The following is an 18,574-nucleotide window of genomic DNA, read 5'->3' as shown; positions in this document are numbered from 1 at the left end:
ACCACATCCAAAACCATAAACCCTCTCTCTACATATCCCTTATCTCCTTCAGTTCTTGTTAAAATGTCACCTTTTTATTGTAGCTTTTCCTGACATGTTAATGTTGATGCATACCATACACATATACCCACTTCCTTTCACCCTTCTGTGTGTTAATGTGAAGGAATTAAACAAGCAATATTTTTGTTTAGGTGATTTCTTCCTTGGCAATTGTAAACATCTAATAATTAAATATTTTATTTTTCTTGTTTATTTTATGTTTCCCTCACCAGAATGGAAGCCCTATCAGGAAAGGGATTTATGTCTGTTTTGTTCCCCAGTGTACCTCAGCACCTAGAATAGTTCCTGGCACAGCATGTACTCAATGAAAAGTGTTCAAGTTAGTGTATAAAGAGTACATACATATGGGTAAAGGAGTTGGTGAAGTGGGCAGTGTTCTATGATTTTTTTCAGCCCCCATTGAACATTTTGCTTTATTACTTGCATGTTGTATTGTGTAACTTGTTTTGTATATTGTATTGTGCATATAATTCCACTTGTAAAAATTTTGTTGCATAAACAACAATAGTATTCTATGATAAAGTTTGAAATACACAGTTCTACACCAATAGTCATTTTATTCATGGCAGAAACTGAGAATGGCAGAGGTCAAGTGGCTTGCCTAAAGTCTTGCAATTGAACCCCTATCTCACAAGCCTAATCTTCTATAAATCCTAAGTGAGGTGGAAGAAGAGAACAGCATAAACTTGTGAGTTGGGATATCACTAGACAGTTTACACTGAGGTAAAAATCAGTTATAGAATGAACATCTTCAAGAGGAATGTTGATACAACTTACAAATTATGGTAATAGTGATTACATGATTAAGAACAGGGAAGTACATGTATGGCTCAATGCTAATTAGTTGAAGAAATCTGACTTTTCTAGTTAAGAAAACAGAATGGCAAAGGATATGTGAGAAAAACAGAAAACCTTACAAGAAAGTTAAGGCTTAACTATGAAGTATACTAAGATGTAGTGTGGTTTAAAAACAAATGGGGACGGTAAAATACAACAAAACCACATCTTCGATGATTATATAATCCAGGAAGGAGGAGAAGGTCAACTGATTCCCTAAATTCTCACATTCTCTCTTTGGGGTTACAGTAAATTATAGCTCTAATCATTCATGCATGATTCACTTGTTTATCCCTGAAAATTATTTGTCATTTTATGGCACACTTTGCCCATATGTCAGTTCTTCTCTGAAATCATATCCTAAAAATACAAACTTAAATGTAAATTTTGGTGAAAATTGTCCTAAAAAAGTTAATAGTTAATGACTGCTTTGGTTTGGTATCATCTTGATCCTTTTCATTAATGGCTTTTTAAAAAAAAATTATAAGACTGTTTATTTTTTATTTCCTATAAATTTAAACTTACATCTATGAATTTGCATGCTTTTTAATCTAATAATTAAATTTATTGGTCACAATTTTTATTACTTTAAAGAAATCACCTAAGCAAAAATATTGCTTGTTTAATTCCCTCACTTTCAATTGTATTATATTCTGATGATATTCAATTAAAATTAAAGTTAATTTCTATGTAAAATATTTGCAGTGTCTGTCTCCCAATGATAGAATTGAAAGTTTTTGATTTTTTATTTCTAAACATTTCTTTCTAATCAATACCTATTAGTTATATAATCAGAATTTATTATTTTATATATTTTAAGTACAAAAATGTTATTCAATTAAATAAAATATAAATAGGAAATTGAGCTTTAATTTTATCCCTTCCAGTTTTATCTAACAAAAATGCTCTGATTTTCCTGATATCAAGGATAGATAGTAATAGAAAGTGTGTGTGTTGGGGGGGGGTGTCTTTGGTAAAGAAGCTTAGAACTATCTTTTTTTGCTATTGAACCTGGTAAGAATAAACTCTTCTGATTGCTCTGATGAGTTCATTTACCTTAACAGTCACCAGATGGGAGGAAGTGGGACCATAAACAAGAACAGCAGTACTTCTCATCTCTCTTTGGGTTTCTTTAGGGCCCCAAACTCAGTTCTACTTGAGATAAAATTCTTAGCAAATCAAAGCTAAAGGACTGAGGTATTACAAGTCTCAGAGGTATTCAGGTCTTAACATTTCTTTTAAATTTGTTTATTTATAATTTATAGCCTTCTAATTCCAGAAAATGGACTTAAGATGGAGTATTTTCATAAGCAAATATTAAAGACCAGAAACTTCAGAGGCTCAAAGGAATGCGCTTCTCAGGGGGAAAAAAATGTGGTATGATGGCCCAGGTATAAAGTATTTTGAGCTAGTCATGCAACATAGGTAAATGCTGGATTTTTCAATTAGCAAAGATGACACTGGGAATATTTTATAAAAATGCAATGTATTTAGAAAGTTACTGTAGGAAAACAAAGCAAATTCCACAGAACAACCATGTACAATGTTTACTCTCCACCATGACCACACATACCACTACCCCAGTCTTGAACTTTCATCCTTTTTTGCTTCCATATTTGGCTTTGATATAAAATGCTTCATAAATGGGTCTTCTCTCTGGCTTTGCTCTCCTTTATTCTGGGTTCCTTGCACGTTTTTTTAGGAATCATGCAGGTCTATATCTGATCTGACCCCTATGGTTATTAATAAAAATATATGCCCAGGTGTTGGAGACTGACAGGCAGAAGAAACACACTGCATCAAAAGCACAATAAAAATAAACCTTTCTCCTGGTTGAGGATTTTTGTTTATTTTGTTTTGTTGCCTATGAATGCCCAATTGTACCAGCACCATTTTTTTCTTCTATAAAATTGTACTTGCACCTTTGACCTTTGTCAAAAATTAGTATTGGATATTTATGTGTCTGTTTCTTGGTTCTTCCATCTGTTCCATATGCTTCTATGTGTATCATTTTGCTAATATTACACTGTTTGATAACTGTAGCTATATAGTAAGCTTTAACATTAGGTTAAAGCACTTTATTCTTTATTCACTATATTCACAGTTTATTCTTTTCCAAAATTATTTTAGCTATTTTAAGGCCTTCCCATGTAAATTTTACAATAAGCTTTCTACATCTGTAAAAAAACTTGCTAGAATTTCAATAAGAATTTCATTAAATGTAAATATCAGTTTAAGGAGAATTGATATCTTTATTACATTGAGTCTTTCAATCCATGAACATAAGAAGTTTTTCCATTTATTTTGGTACTGTTGATTTATTTCATTAGCATTTTTAAATTTCAGGATTCAGATCCTATATTGACTTTGATAGATTTATATCTAAGTGTTTTCTTTTTATCAAGCAATTGTAAATAATATTGAGTTTTTCAGTTTCTACCTATTTCTTATTAATGTGTAAAAATGTAAATTTTTTTGTGTTAATCTTTAATTCTGCAACTTGAACTCATCAATTAGTTCCTAGAAGAGTTTTTTGTTTTTGCTTTGTTTTGTTTTATTATAGATTCCCTGAAATTTCTTATACAGATAGTCATGTCATCTGTGAATAGGGACAGTTGTATTTCTTTCTGGTCATTTTATATGATTTTATTTTATTTTATTGCCTAATTGCAGTGTCTAAAACTTTTTTGAAATGTACGATTATTATTTACACATGACGGAGGCCAACAGACCAGGAGAAGATTGCCACTGAAAAAATAGCTTTTTACACCCACATATCCAAGAGAAAGGGGTATGCCACAGTGGGAGAAGACACATGGAGAAGTTGCAAGTCAGTAGGAAGGTGGAGGGAGAAATGGGGAAAATATGGGCAGGAGCCTTCATTGTGATTTTTAATAGGAAGGAACAATAAAGGAAGGTAAACAAGTTTAGGGTTAACCAGTTTGAATAATTTTGGTGGACTCTGGGGTTTAGGGACTGTTCTAGAAGTCTGATACCTGGCCCCAAAGTGATTATGGCAGGGGAAAAAGGACCTGACTGTTTTAAAGGAGATGGTTGGGGGTGTAGGCTCTGAATTGTTTGCATATGAAAGGGACACTTTTAAGCAAGTTCTTTATTAGCTCTAGGAATTGGCTAATCCCGGAAGGGGCAGTCTTTCCAGGGTCAGCAAGTACACAAATGTCACAGCATGAAATATAGAAGTTAAAAATGTGGTTATTACAAAAATTTCCAGTGTCAATTTGAAAGACTGTTGAGAGTAGACAGGACATATTGCCTTGTTCCTGATTTAAAGCAAAAGCAGCTTTGTAGAAATTCTTTTTCAAGTTAAGGAAGTTCCCCTCTATTTCTAATTTGCTGAGAATTGAAAGCATGGAAATGTGTTTGATATTTTTTCTACATATGATCATATGATTTTTCTTTTTCAGTCTGCTGACATGGTGGATTCCATTGATTAAGTTTTGAATGAAGAGAGAAATTTGCATATCTGATAAATTCCTTTTTTTTACTGGATTGAATTTGTTTATGTTTCATTGAGGATTTTTGCATGAAAGTTCTTTTTTGTTTTTTTTTTCATTTTTTTGTCTGATTTTGATGTCAGGGTAAGACTAGGCTTATAAAATGAATTATAAGATATTCTCTTTTTCTATTATTTAGAAGAGATTGTATAAATTAGTGTTAATTCTTCTTTAAATACTTAGCATACTTCTACAGTGAAATTATCTAGCCTGAAGATTTCTTTTTTTGAGAGGTTTTTAATTTTGAATTCAATTTATTCATGTTTATTGAACTATTCAGATTATCTGTTTTATCTTTTTTTTTTTTTTTTTTTTTTTTTTAGTTTGGGAATTTGTAGCTTTTAAGGAATTATTCCAATTTCCCCAAGCTCTAGAATTTATTTTTAAGTATAAATTTCTTGGTAATATTCTCTGGTGGATCTATAATGACATCCTTTGTATCATTTCTGATATCAATGATTTTTTTCTTCCCTCTTTTAGTCATTGTCAATCTTGCTAAAGGTTTATCAATATTATTGATTTTTCCCTACAAACAGCTTTCATTTACTTCATTTTCTCTATTGTTTTAATTTTATTGATTTCTACCCTTATAATGATTATTTACTTACTACTGCATGCTTTTGGTTTATTTTGCTCTTTTTAAAAATAGTTTCTTGAAGAACAAAGTTAGTTGAACAAAGTTGATTTTAAATGTTTCCTCTTTCTAATGTAAACATTCAGGTGTAAATTTCTCTCTCAATGCTGTTTTAACTGTTCCTCACATATTGTAATCTGTTATATTTTTACTGCATTCTATATACTGAAAAGTTTTTTGCATATTTCCTTTTTGGTTAGAAGTATGAGCTTAGTTCATTTACCCATTTACTTCAATGTAAATGGGTAGGGTGTAAATTCAGAAGCCACGTGACCTTGTACCTTTCTGGTAAGTATCAGGCACCAGTTCTTATTCCCTCCTTCCCTTTGAGTGGGGTGTGGTCTTAGCTCTCTGATAGACACTCTCTGATAACCAAGAGAGGGGCAGAAAAGGGTTGGTTTACACTGTTTTGCTACTGCAGGGTAGGAATAAAACCTCAGTTCCCACTTGAGCCTCACTGAAACTGTTAGTACAAGGAGTGCAATTTTTCCATTGGTGTTTGGCTAGACTAGGGTTAATATTGGTTAAAAAAAAAAAAGTTTTGTTGTTAGGTGGTGGTTTCCCAGTCCTTTGGTGAGGAGGAACAGGCTTTTCTTCTCATTTTTTTTTTTTAAATCTGTGTATGCTGGTGATTCCAAGTTGGAAACTTTTGTATCCCACCATGTGTGATCAACAAGAAAGGAAGAACAAGAAAATCCAGGGAACTCACTTCAGTCATTCCTTAAGACCTCAGTCCCTAAGCAGACTGCCTTTTTCTTTACACCTTTCAGAGTCCTCCTATGAATGTGTTGTGACAGTATGTTCAGGTATTTTAGGTATAGGAGAAATGACCAGGTGGAATGGGACTAATTCTTCTTGACCAGGACTAGAAGTCTATAATCTTTCATATTAAGAATGTTTTTCAGCCAGGCACAGTGGCACATACTAGTAATCCCAGCAATTCAGAGGCTGAGGCAGGAAGATCATAAATTCAAGGTCAGCCTTGGCAAGTTACCAGTAGCTCAGTAGTAGAGCACCCCTGGATTCAATTCCCAGTACTGCAAATAATAAATAAGTAAATGAAGACAGAAAGAAAAAAGAAAATGTAGATTACATACTGTTTGCCTTAATTCTGGGCTTTATGCTTATCTCTAACACTTACACAGGTAGTCACATGTAGAAACAGGAGACTATTTTTAGTGAATTCATTTGGCAAAAGAAATAAAAAGCAAGAAATTAACTGATACTTGGCTCTCCCCGCAGCAGGCTAATAAAATATGGCCTATGTCTCAGAGAGGATGGATTGGTGGGTGGTAAAACTTGAAATTATAAATATAAACTTTATTTTTATATATCTGAAGTTAATTGCCTGTGTTTAAAGCATATGGCTGTACTTTCATATGTGTTGCATGTATTAACTTACTATTAAAGTATCTTGTAATTAGCAACTTAATTAATGAACCCTAACTAGATATTTTTAAACAAAATGGGATATTAACAAATCTGGGTTAGGTATGGTAACACATATCTGTAACCCAAGCTACTTGGAAGTCTGAAGCAGGAAGATCACAAGTTTAAGGCCAGCCTCAGTAACTTAATGAGGCCTTAATCAACTTAGCAAGACCCTCCCTCAAAATAAAAAAAATAACAAGGGTTGGGGATGTAGCTCAGTGGTACAGTTCTACTGGGTTCAATCTCTAGTACCATAAATAAACAAATAAACAAACAAATAAACAAACAAGACTGGTGATATAATAGGATGTAACCCTTCAGTGGTACAGCACCCTTGGGTTCAATCCTCAGTGCCAAAAAACCAAAAATGATATTCATACATGAAAAGTTGAAAACCACTGCTACTGTGGTGTATTTCTTATCAAATGTTTTCCTATGAACAAGTTCTTGAGTTTTTATTGAAAAAAATTTTTGTTAGACTGTATATACTACTTTTAAATGATTTTTTTCTTAATATTAAATGCTTTTAAATTTTATCATAATCTCCTTATGAGTATAATTTTAATGATTCATTGAACCATCTTTCTAGTGTTGATTATGTATGCTTTACTAGTTTTTTATCATTATAAATAATGTTCTAATAAATGTATATGAGCATATAGATTTTCTCCAGTTTAGGTTATTTTCTTAGCTTCTATTCTTATAAATGAAAGTATTATGTTAAGGCACAGACATTTTAAATTTAACAGGTATAATATTTCTCTAATGTTTATTGTATTTTGACAAAAGAGGCACCTCTCTCACCTAAAACTCACTTTATCTGAACCCTAATTTAAATAGTCCTTCTGAAATGAAGGGAAAAAAGTATTTTACATCAATGACATTAGAAAAGCTGCTGTGAAATGTAGAAAATTGCCCTAACCTAAGGGAGTCATTGTGTAGTCAATCATTTTTTTAAAGTGGCTACCCAATCAATAAATACACCATGAACCTGAAGAGACACTTCTCAGAAGATGATGTCCAATCAGTTAACAAATGCATGAAAAAAATGTTCATCAGCACTAGCAATTAGAGAAATGTAAATTAAAACACTCTAAAATTTCATCTCACTCCAGTCAGAATGGCAGCTATTTCGAAGACAAAAAACAATAATTAGTGTTGGTGAGGATGTGGGGAAAAAGGTACACTCATAAACTGCTGGTGTGACTGCAAATTGGTGCAGCCAAAATGGAAAGCAGTATGGAGAATCCTTGGAAAACTTGGAATGGAACCACCATTTGACCCAGCTATCTCACTCATTGGTCTATACCCAAAGGGCTTAAAAACAGCATACTACAGGGACACAGCCACATCAATGTTTATAGCAGCACAATTCACAATAGCTAAACTGTGGAACCAACCTAGATGCCCTTCAGTAGATGAATGGATAAAAAAAATGTGGCACATATACACAATGGAATTTTACTCAGCAATAAAAGAGAATAAAATCATGGCATTTTCAGGCAAATGGATGGAGTTAGAGAAGATAATGCTAAGTGAAGTTAGCCAATCCCCCTGCAAAAAAAAAATGCTGAGTGTTTTCTTTGATATAAGGAGGCTGATTCATAGTGGGATAGGGAGAGGGAGCATGGGAGGAATAGACAAACTCTAGATAGGGCAGAGGGGTGGGAGTGGAAAGGAGGGGGCTTGGGGTAATTAATGATGGTGGAATGTGATGATCATTATTATCCAAAGTACAGGTATGAAGACATGAATTGCTGTGAATATACTATGTATACAACCAGAGATATGAAAAATTGTGCTCTATATATGTAATAAGAATTGTAATGCTTTCTGCTGTCATATATAAATTAAAGAATTACATAAAATGTAGCCACTTTAGAAATCTTTGGAAATATGCCTGAGAAGTTCTCTGAAGTAATACAAAGCCTGCAACATGGAAACTGGCAGAGCTATCCAAGCAGTGGCTCTTACTAAGAAAAAAGGAAATGCTTTGTGAAATTTGGGTTTTCTAGGACAAAGAGAGATGGCCTGGTGCCATTTATAATTCCTGGTCCAGAGCATAACCAAAACTCATTGCCAGACTTACATCACCAATTAGGGGAGACTACACTGCCCCAGTCTGTGCTCTGTCCTGTTATCTTAGAGGGATTTATCTATAGCTGGTTCCTAGGCATTTTAGCAACTTGACTCTGTATACTAGTTTTTATTCATAATTTATGAGGCCTAAAGAAGACAAGAAGAGTTAACTTAAAAGGCAGCATAGGAAGATAAATATGCAAAGTGAAGGGCATTTGGCAGATTAAAAAACATATGTTCTACATTTAAAATATTCATTTTTTGTTTTAGTCAGCTTTTAGTCTCTGTGACCAATTGACCTAACAATAAAAAATTAGAGCAAAAAAGCTGATTGGGGTTTCAAAGGTCACATTCCATAGATAGACATCTCCATTGCTCTGGGCCTGAGGTGATGCAGAACCACATGGCAAAAGGGTATGGCAGAAGTAAGAAGCTCAGAACATGGCAACAAGGAAGCAGAGAGAGCTTCACCCACTAGAGATAAACTATAAACCACAAAGGCATGCTCCAATGACCTAACTCATCCAGATATGCCCTACCACCTACAGTTAGCACCCTGTTAATCAGTAAATTAACCCGCTGATTAGGTTACAACTGTCATAATCTAATCATCTAAACTTTGAAAATCCTTGCACTGTCTCATATGAGTTTTGGAGGGACAATCATATCTAAACCATAACACCTCTCTTAGAATGAATAAACAATTCAATAAAGTTTCAGGATACAAAATCAACTTATAAAAATAATTTGCATTTTTATATAATAAAAATAAACAACCCCAAAAGGAAATTTAGAATATAATCCATTTACAATTGCATTAAAAATAAAATAATTAACCAATAAAATTAACCAAAAAAGTGAATATTTCTTTTCTTGGGGTGGGCGGGTACCAGGGTTGAACTCAGGGGCACTTGAACACTGAACCACATCCCAGCCCTATTTTTTTTGTATTTTACTTAGAGACAGGGTCTCACTGAATTGCTTAGCACCTTGCTTTTGCTGAGGCTGGCTTTGAACTTGTGATTCTCCTGCCTCAGCCTCCTGAGCCACTGGGATTACAGGCACATGCCCTGGCACCCAGCTAAAAAAAGTGAATATTTCTACACTGAGAATTATAAAACATTGATGAAGTAATTGAAGAAGATTCAGTAAATGGAAAAATATTTTGGGTTCATGTATTGGAAGAATATTGTTAAAATGTTCATACTACCCAAGATGGTTTACAGATTCAACATCATCTCTATCAAAATTCCAATGAAATTTTCATTGATATAGATATTTTAAAAACAATCCTAAAATTTGCACAGAACAACAAAAAAACTCTGAAGAGCCAAAGCTCATATTTTTACAGACAATGCCATCTAGGATGAAAAGCCAGGGCTGTAACTTCCATCTTAAGGTTTATATTAATAAAAATGGCATACTGATACTGATTTTAAAGGTTTCCATGTACATCACTACATTTACATAGTAAATGTAATAATCTCTTGATGCAAGCTCCTTGTTATCTCCTTATTTTCTCCCAAGAATACTATTGAAGATCTTAAGAATTTAATGACCTCTTGAGAAATTTGTATACATGTGTTCCAGAGATTGAACCCAAGGGTGTTTAACCACTGAGCCACATCCCTAGCTTTTTATTTTTTTTTATTTTTAGACAGGTGTTGCTAAGTTGCTTAGGGCCTCACAAAGTTGCTGAGGCTGGCTTTGAACTTACAGTCCTCCTACCTCAAGAAAGGTTTACTTTTTCAAATATATTGTCGACACTAATATTAGAAATTACTTTTACCATATGAAAGTAAAAACTATATTTTATTACATTAAGGTTCTTCATTATTTAAAGAAACATAAAAGTTAAAACAAGAAAATTTATCATATTAAAGTGTGTATGTACATTTTGGAAATACACAGATTAACACACTTTAAAATCTCATATATATTATGATGAGTACAACATAATCAAACAAAATACTGTTAAAATAGTGGCCTAATTTACTTCCATGGTACAAATGTTCTCACTTGTCTAAATTCTTCTGTTACAAAGTTATTTAAGATGAAATTGAATACAATAAGTGAATTTGCTGTTAATGCAATTGTTAATAACAAATATGTTAAAAACAGTAAAGTTTGCAAAACGGGAACAATTAATATCTACTTTTGTATTAATTTTGAAGTACAGAAGGTTCCCCAACTTAAGACAGCTCTACTTAATGATTTTTCAACTTTAAAACAATGCAAAGTTGATATGCATTCAGTAGAAAAACCATACTTTCAGATTTTAACTTTGATCTTTTCATGGGCTAGCAATATCCTGTATGATATCCTCTTTTCTGATGCTGGAAAGCAGCAAGTCACAGCTTCTACTTAGCCACAAGATGGTGAGGGTCAATAACCACTACTCTACAGCAAACTGTGTTACTAAACTATGATGTTTGATAGATTAAATTATTAGATGCATTTTTAAGTTATTGCATTTTTCAACTGGCATTTTTCCTATCTAACTAAAATTTTGTATTTTTTGAAAAACATCTCCTGAAGACTCTGCTGTCATTCTGTTCTCTGCTTCTATGATTTCACTATTTAAGATTCCACATATAATTGATATCATATAGCACTTATCCTTCTGTGCCTAGCTTATTTTGCTTATCATAATGTCCTCCAGATTCATCTATGTTGTCACAAATGACAGGATTTCCTTCTTTTCTAAGACTTCATAGTATTCCATTGTTTATGTATGTCACATTTTTTTTCATTCATCTGCCAATAGGCACTTAAATTAATTCTACATCTTGGCTATTATAAATAGTGCTGCAATGAACATGATGTTACTATCTCTTGTATATACTGATTTCATTTTCTTTATATATAGCCAAAAATGGGATAGTTCAATATCATAGTAGTGCTATTTAAAAATTTTGAGGACCCTCCATGTTGTTTTCCATAATGACTGTACTAATTTACATTCTCAACAAGAGAGTATCAAGGTTCCCTTTTATCACTTCCTTGCCATGCTTGTTATCTTTAATATTTTTGACAATAGCAATTCTAAGAGGCATAAAGTAATATCTTCTTGTTTTAATTTGCATTTTTCTAATGAGTAGTGATGCTGAGTGCAGCCTTCACCTTCCTCCTCTCGCACACTACCCTGAGCCTACCACATAAAGAAAACAGTTCCGCTCCTTGAAAGATGAGAGCCCACATAGAGGATGAGAGGCTAACAGCAACTGCCAGGTATATAATGGAAGTCACCTCGGACCAGCTGAATGCTACTTGAGGAGTGAATCCAAGCAAGACCAGCAGGACTACCCAAGAGATAAAACAGTGTTGTTTTATTCAAAAAATAAATTAAAAAACACTTTCATTTCTTCTCCTTTTGTTATTACTTTTAAGATAAGATCCAGGTTCATTAATCTTTTTTGTAAGATCTATCATGACATGGTTTTTATGATATGGTCTAGAAAGTGACCAAAGAGCCTAGATTCTATGTATGATTATTGGAAGTGCTTTCCCATTTTCCTTAAGGAAGAACTGGAAAACATGGAAAGCTATTTAGGCTGCTGTCATCACTTGTATAATTAAAAAAATTAACAAAACAGCTGTCAGTGTGCAAAACAGCTGCCAATGTGCCGAGTCTGAAGAATAAAGCCTATCACATAGGGTATATTTAACTGGAAAATTCAGAGAACTGTGCTGGGGTATGTAGGGCAGTTTTGCAGAGTTGTGTACCATAAGCTATTGCTAACAGCTGCCTTAGCTGCAATCATGACTGCTAAAACACACACACACACACACACACACACACACACACACACACACACACAGGACTTCTTAAATGTTTCCACACAGAGAGGCTTTCTAATGAATTGATTTTTGTTTAAAGATTATTTTAGAAAATGTCTTCATCCTAACTTCTTGAAAAATAGATCACAAGGTAAAAGTTTTACAACTGCCATTCTCCACCCCCATAAAACTTTCTTAGCATCCATTTGGACAATTACGTTTCCTTTGTTGGGCTTTCCTTTTCATACTATATCAAAACATGTCCCACCTAAAAAGGAACAGAAGAGATGCCCTGGAGAAGAACCAAAGCCCTCATGAGGGTTGTTGAGCAATACTGCTTTCACCTCCCATTGATTTCTTCTCACAGTTAAGCCCACATCCAGATGTATGATTGCTTGATGTCACTTCTTGCTCTTAGAGATTTTGGTAGAAATAGTGTATTAAACGATGGGAGAATTGGAAATAAATACTAAAAAGTGAATTCACTCAAAAAGTAAATTTGCCTCTTGCTTCTTTCTCAGTAATTGAGAGCCATCACAAAATATGGTTATGAAAAGACTGATTTAAATGGGAAGGTCTGAGGAATTAATGATATCTTTCTTAGAAATATCTTTATCTCCACAGCTTTACCTCTAGCCACTCCTTTCTCAGATCCCTTCTTCATGTGAATTTCTAGTCCATGTATTTCATTGCATTCTATCTGCAGTTTTACATGTTTCTTGTGCATCCTCAAGAGAAATGTCATAAATTAGAAATGTCATAAATTAGACCTTAATTTAATCCATCTCACCGTCTACTGCATTCTTGTAATTGAGTGTCTAAATATGATTGACAATAAGGTATGCAGATAGGCTCATTTTTTATTTATGACTATGAGCCTTCAGTGTGCCTGGTAGTTCAAATATACTTCCCTAAGATCAAATCCTTCTCACATTATCTAAGATGACTATACCACCTCATTGCTCAAAACCCCAATACCTTTTCTCCTTACTTACCTGATGACTTCTTACTTCACTGAAAAAAAAATAAGAAATAATTCTAATGTCCATATTTTTTGCTACCACACTTTCCAATCTCATTGTATCTGGACCCATATTCTTTGCCTTGCATCCAATTACAACAAATAAATTGTCTGGCTCCTATCTGAGTTCAACCTTCTTCCATGTATGTATTGCCATCCATATCCTTCTCATTAGCTCAGGAATAATGCTTCTTGAACTGTCTTCCTTTTCTCCTGTGTCTACTTTGCTATCTTTTTTAAATCAACATATAAGCATGCTATAATACTTCAATCAAAAATCTTCCTTGTTTCAATATTCATACTCAATATTTTGTTACTTCATTTCATATCCAAAATCTTTGAAAGTATTATCTATTCAACCTTCACTTCTTTCCCCTCAACTATTCCTTAAATCCACTACAATATGGTTTTTGTCGTTAATACACTAGTAAAATATGGCTCAATAAGTCCTCTTCACACTGCAAAATCCAATGTCAATCCTCAATTTTCATATTCTTGAAACTCTCAAGGCCATTCTTCAAAAGTTGATCATTCTCTGTATCATGAAATACTTTCTTCACTTGGCTTCAAGAACTTGCTTTTCTTCCTTTGCTTGCTGCCCCCTTTGGAGTCTCCTTTACTATATTCTTATTCCAAATGTATATACAAGGTAATGCTTCAGCATCAAACCTCAGACACTCCTCTCTAACTTTTCTCCTAAGGTGATGTCACTGCTTTGACTACAATTTATAAGCCAACAATCCTCAAATGCTTCCAACTCCAACCTTCCCTTGGATTTAAGTTTCAGATCTATTATATGATCCTACATTTATAATGGAGATTTCAAAATTAACATTTCCAAAAACGAACTGTAGATTTCTCATTTCCCATAAACCTGCTCCTTCTCTAGTATTTCTAGCATTTCAATAAATGGTACTACTGTTCATACGTTTGCTAAAGTCACAAAAGTTGGAGTCATCACTTACTGTCTTCTCTTATGTGTCATATCTAATCCACCAGTGAATTCAACAGATTCTACCCTAGAACATCTCATCTCTTCTACCAATACACTACAGAACTTAGCCACCATGATATCTTACTTGGATTACTGAAATAGCTTCCTACCTTGTTTCCCACCTTTCACTCTTAATGCTCTACAGTTTATTCTTCTAGAGTTTACAAGAAGACCCCTTTAAACATATAAGCCAGTGAATGCCATTCCCATGTTCAAAATCCTCCAGTGGTTCTTCATCACACTTATAATAACATTGTGGTCCAAGGAACCTCTCATTTTATGATCTCTGGCTATTTCTCTGCCCTCAATTCCTGTCACTGACTCTTTTTTTTTTAAACTAGGCTCAAGCCACACACTAATCTCATGTTCTTCTTTTAAGACAAAATATTCCTCCCCAACCCTAGAATTTTGCACTTAAAATTATTCCTCTGTCAAGGACTGCCTTTCCCAACATTTCCACAGAATTTGCTTCATTCAGGTCTCTGATCAAATGCCACTTCCTTGGTTGAGATTTTCTCTGACCACTCCATCTTAAATAACATCAACCATAATTCTATTTTCATGTACTGATTAATTTCCTTTATATAACATTTACTTCTGACATTATATACACTTTCATTAATCAGCTTTATTTTGTTCACTGCTCTATCTCCAGTGTTTAGAACAGTGATTCAACCTAGTAGGTAGTCAATAAATATCTTTGAATTAATTAATCAATAACTTCCTGAGCAACCTTCAGAAAGAGGACAGACTGTTCTTGTCTTTGTAGAGCCTGAACAGCCAGTAGAGAAAACGTGTCTGGGAATTTCTATTTTTTTTCTTTTTACCTCAAGTCATAAAGGAAAAGTTTGAATACTAGCAAAGCTTCATTAATAAGGATTAATAATAATTAATAATAATTCTTTATAAACTAATTAAAGTCTATACACAACAAAATTTAGAATGCCTGGGCATTACCACATTAAGGGGAAGTTTCTCTGATTCTTACCAGATAGCTCATTATCTGAATGAACACTGTAGCTTGACCATTTTAACTTAGTTGAGAAGAAGTAAGTATTTCAAACAGTTTCTGATTTGGGTTTTAAAATAATAGTTCTGTCTTTAAATGAAGGAATGTTTGACCTAACATATGATGATAAATAAGTTATCATTAAACAGTCAGAAATCTTTAAAGAAATATTTGACATATTGAAAACTGATAGGAGTATTTAAAATGTCCTCTGGGTCAGCCACTAAGTCTTTTTTCAATGATCTGTTGACTTTGCATGCCAGAAATTTATTTTTTCCATAAGAGCAACTGAGGTTTTTCACCTATATTCCAAAATTGATGCTTTTTTCTCTATTCAAAGGGGGAAAATGTTAGGCTAATCCATGAGAATTTTTCACTATTATAATTCCATCTATAAGTTTTCTCACATTGGTTGCTAGGAGTGCTAGCAGATGACAAAATGATTGAAGTGGCAGCAAATATAGACTAGTGGAGTAATTTAGTAATTTAGTGTATATGTGGTTGTAGTATATGGCATATATATATTATATATAATATTTCCTTTGAGTAAAACTGCTCCTAGTTTACAACATTGAGTTAAATATGTAAGAATTTTATGGTGTTTTTCAAAGGGCATTGATTTCCAGGTGCTTCACCCTCTGAACCAGATTGATAATCTCTCCTCACAGAAATGTTATTTACTATGAGCATACTTTGAGCATACTTTACTATGACCACTATGAGCATACTTTGTCCTATTCTTTATTTTTTTATTTTGTCACCAGACTTTTTATTTTGGATTTAATCTTGATGAGCATAAAAGATTCAGGGGTTTACAAGTATAAAACAGAATCATACAATTCAGCAAGATGACCTTCATCATTCTTTCTTGATACCTAATTACAACAGAAAACATTCTTTCATTTTTGTCATCAATTTAAAATCCTACCTAGAGGGAACCAAAGTATGCTATTATCTTAAAGTCCCTAACTGTGAATTTGAATTTGAGAGACTAACAAATTTATTTTCTGGCTACTCATTCTTATTGAAAGTGTAATAAGTTATCTGTTTTGTTTTGAGTTTAACAGTAAAATAAGTCTGTTAGATATGATGTTAAAACTTACTTCTTTTGTAGATGTGACCATTCTCCATCTTATGATTTAAAGTATTTTACATAATAGTAATTAATTTTTAGAGATGCAATAACTGAAAAGTTTATGCTGGTATTTGTCACATACTGGGGATCTATGGATGTATATCCACATCAAGTCATATGTGGTCAGGTGTGTGAATTAAGCCTACTTTACTGGATGTCCATATTAGCTCTCTTTGTATGGTAAGGAGACCACCCTTATCATACCATGCTGTGGGTGCTGAACTGTGGTCTGAGGCCTTGGACCTCAATCACTTTGGAGTATATGTTCATGTTCTATTGTTCCTAGACTATGTGTATTAACTTATACTTTTTATTCATCCAATAAGAGGAAATAGAAAAATTGTAGCTTGAAATTTGGAGTTTTCTCATACTTTGTCCTAATATTAAAAAGTACTTTTTAATTTTTAAATTCCTTATGACAACTACATTTCATAAATGTCAAAACTGGGGGCTTAGGAGAATAAAATACACATTGAGTAAGAGATGAGAATGCAATGTGTAACCAAATGTATATAGATATGAGTCTATACCAAATTTGCAGTTACTCTGTGAGCTAGCTTGCTGATACCACTGCAATACCAAAGTCATGTACTCAGTACTCTTTTTCTAAATATAATGCTTCTGAAATACAAAAAAAGAGAATACAATGAACACCTGTGTACCAAACACATTTAGAAACAAAATATTGCAAAAAAATAGAAATCCTTATATGTCCTTTCTAACATTTTACCCACTCCAGAATTTAGATTTATTATTCCTATAATGTCTTTTGATTGGAATTATATTGAATTCTTTGATTTGGGGACAATTAACATATTTATGATTATTGAGACTTCCTTTCCATAAACATGGTAATTCTCATACTTTCTGTGGATTTTTCTGAAAGACTTATAATAACAGTGTGTAATTCTCTATAAAGCTTGTGTACATCTTTTGTTAGGTACCTATTACTGATTATTTTATAAAATTGCTGTTGAAAAGGACCAAGGCAATATTTAGCAAGAAAAACAAACCTGGAGGCATCACAGTACCTATTTTAAAATATTCTAAAAAGCCATGGTAATTAAAACGTATAGTACAGGCATAAAAATAGACACATGAACCAGGATAACCCAGAAATAGAACCATGCATTTATGGTCAAATGATTTATGACAAAATAGCCAAGAATACATAGTGAAGAAAGTACATGTCTTCAATAAATAGTGTCAGAAAAATTGAAGAGCCACATACAGAATAAACTTGGACCCTAATCTCACACTATGCACACACATCAAGTCAAATAAATAGCAACTTACATGTGAGACCGGAGACTGTAAACTTACTAAAAGAAAACATAGGAGAGAAGTTTTTTGACATTGGTCTAGACAATGAGTTTTTGGATATGACTCCAAAAGCATAGGCAGCAAAAGAAAAAAAAGAACTACATCAAACTAAAGAGCTTTAGCACAGCAAAGGGAACAATCAACAAAATGAAGAGAAAACCTAAAGAATGGGAGAAAACATTTTCAAGCCATGCATATGATAAGGGATAAATATCCAAAATATATCAGGAACTCAAAAAACTCAGCAAGCAAATGAATAACCTTATTAAAATGAGCAAAAGACCTACCTACATATTTTTACAAAGAAAGCATACAAAAGTGCAATGGGTATATGAAAAAAATGTTCAACATCACTAAGTATCAAATAAATGTAAATTAAAATCTCATTGAAATATCATTTTATGCCTATTAGAGTTATTTTCAAAACCATAAAACAAGTATTGGTGAGGATGTGGACAAAAGGGAATCCTTGTATACTGCTGATAAGAATGTAAATTATTAGAGCCATTATGGAAAAAACTATGGAAGTTCCTCTAAATAATTAAAAATACAACTGAAATATAACCCATTAATGCTAAAAACTGAGTTACATCCAAAGGTCATGAAATCAGTATGTCAAAAATATACTAACACTCCCTGTTCATTGCTACATTAATCACACTAGCCAAAATGTGGAATCAACCTAAGTACCTATTAGAAGATGACTGGATTAAAAGTGTGGTATATAAAAATAATGGAATATATTCAGTCCTTAAA

The sequence above is a fragment of the Urocitellus parryii genome, chromosome X (assembly GCF_045843805.1).
Source record: "Urocitellus parryii isolate mUroPar1 chromosome X, mUroPar1.hap1, whole genome shotgun sequence".
NCBI lineage: Eukaryota > Metazoa > Chordata > Mammalia > Rodentia > Sciuridae > Urocitellus > Urocitellus parryii.
Note: the sequence above shows the minus strand (reverse complement) of the source record.